The following is a 2,741-nucleotide window of genomic DNA, read 5'->3' as shown; positions in this document are numbered from 1 at the left end:
CTACCTGCAGTGCAGGAGATATAGGAAATGTGGGTTCGATCCCTGGGTTTTGAAGATTCCCTAGAGTAGGGAATGGCAACCCATTCCAGTATTCTTGCCTGGAGAATCCTATGGACAGAGGAGCCTGGTAGGCTAGGGTCCATGAGGTCGCAGAAGTTGGACATGACTGAGTGCACTCACACACAATATGATTGTAATAGCCTTTGTTCCTAAGATATTTTAAGGTCAGATATTTTAGCTCAGGCCCACCAAACTATGGTCAGAAATAGTGCTCAAATCTCATTGACCTTTTTCTACATTTTCCTGTCTTGAATTACATGTTACATATGTCATGTCTTATTGTGTCAGATAGAGGTCATAAAATGTAATACAAGCAATTTTTGACCAGTGTTTATGATGTACAATAGGCTTACTTGATGCTGGCTAAGACAATATATTATAGTAAAGGTATGCATATACCGTATACTTACTAAATGATTTTTTAACATGAGTAACCTAAGCCATTTATTTTATACACACAAATCCAGTTAAGAATTCATCTTCCCTTTTCTCACCACTTTTGAATAAAATATTTGTCTGCCCTTACCATGACCCAACCATGTGAAAGTCATGAAACCTTTTGGAATTTAACCCCACTCAGTACCTGAGCAAAAGTAGCTAACATTGTTATTTGCTTACCCAATAGTTATTAATTGATAACAAACTTCTTCATTGCTAAATTTTTGCTGAAAGAAAGAAAAAAAATAAGATGAAGAGGTGCTTGGATAAAGTTCCCTAATAAATAAATGATGACTGGTCATAGACTATGCAACTATGACAAGCATATTCTTTAGATCATCTATTTTCCAGTCTACCTTGTATCTAGGCTTCATTAATGAGACCACTTTGTGTTAATACCATTTAAGAAAAATTCTGGAAGAAGAATAGAGGCCTCTGAGAAAGTTTTGCTTATGATAGGGCCAAATTTGAGTGGTGCCACCCTTCCTTATCCTACTGCCTTAAGATGAGGTACAGTGATTGAAGATGGAATAGTTATCTTTCAGCCATGAATCAACAAGTATTAAAAAAAAAAAGATGAATACACTAAGTATGGAGAACAGAAAGAAATTGTATGAATAGAAATAGCAGAAGAACTACCTCCAGAGTTCATGCTATGTGAGAAAACTCACACTTGTTTAAGACCCTGTTTGTATGGATTTCTGTTACTTGTATCAGAAAACATATCCAATCAATATCACCAAAGAGATCCCAGGCATTAATATACTGAATTTAATTACCCAACTAATAAAACAGTAACCAACCAGCTATGTCCCTAGTTAATTCACTGCCTTCATCCCATTCTACACACAGCCCAAGATCACCACTATACATAACAGACTGTGACAGTATCTCATTAACAACGTGTCATTCATTACTTAAAAAAATGAATATTTAATGTTACTGAACACTTTCTCTGTGCCTGATATTCTGCTAAACAGTTGTGAAAAAAAAATGTTCAAAGGCAGGCTAGGAACATTCTCATCCTAACAAAATTTTATCGTCTAGTGTGGGAGAAAGATTCTAATTACATGTTATCATAAAATAAATATATTTGATATAAGTCTAATGAAGAAGAGATATATTTTGCTACAAGACTATAAATTGAGATTTAACTAGTCAAAGAAATCACAAAGGCTGCCCTGAAGAGATAATTAATGTTTTCCTGAAAGCTAAAGAATGAATAAGTAAGTTCATAAGAGATACTGGCCTATAAATTTCTTTCTTATGGTGCCTTTCTCTAATTTTTGGTATCAGATTAATGCTGACCATGTACAATGAATTGAGAAGTATTCCCTCCTCTTCAATTTGTAGAAAGAGATTTTGCATAATTGGTATTATTGATATTGGTTTTATTTCTTCTTTAAATGTCTGAGAATTCACCAGGAAAGTAAAGTTAGCCTGTGGTTTTCATTGTGGAAAACTTTATAAATTCCATTAATTTACTAGATATAGGGTTATTAAGGCGATGTTTTTCTTATGTGAACTTTGGTAGTTTCTGTCTTTCAGCAACATACATACTTATATAAGTTATTGAGTTTATTAACATAAAGTTATTTATCATAACTCCTTATCAACTTAATATCTGAAAAGATTATAGTGGTGCCACCTCTCTCATTCTTGACACTGGAAATTTGTGTCTTTTCTATTTTTGTGATCAGCCTGAATACAAATTTATTATTTTTATTGAGCATCTCAAATAACCAGCTTTTAGTTCCACTGATTTTCTTTTTTTTGTTTGCTTTAAATATCATTGATTTCTGTTCTGACATTATTTCCTTTCTTCTGCTTTCTTTATGATCATTAGCTTTTGTTTATCTAGTTTCTTAAAAAGGAAACTGAAAGACAATGCTTTGAGACATTTTCTAATATAGGAATTTAATATTTTATATAATTTTCTCACTAAACATGGCTTTAACTGCATCACACAAGTATAATGCATTTTTTTTAATTTCCATAAAGATCAAAATACTTTCTAATTTCTTTTTTGATACATGGATTATGTATATTAGTTTTCAAATATTTTGAGATTTTTTATGCTTTTGTTTTTGATTTCTAATTTAATTTCATTGTGATCAGAGAACATACTTTATATGAAGAGAATCCTTTAAATTGAATAAAACTTGTTTTATAACTCATGCTATGACCTATCTTGGTAAACATATCACGTGCACATGAAAAAAAATGAGCAGTTTGCCATTGTT

Source organism: Ovis aries, chromosome X (genome assembly GCF_016772045.2).
Source record: "Ovis aries strain OAR_USU_Benz2616 breed Rambouillet chromosome X, ARS-UI_Ramb_v3.0, whole genome shotgun sequence".
Classification (NCBI taxonomy): Eukaryota; Metazoa; Chordata; class Mammalia; order Artiodactyla; family Bovidae; genus Ovis; species Ovis aries.
Note: the sequence above shows the minus strand (reverse complement) of the source record.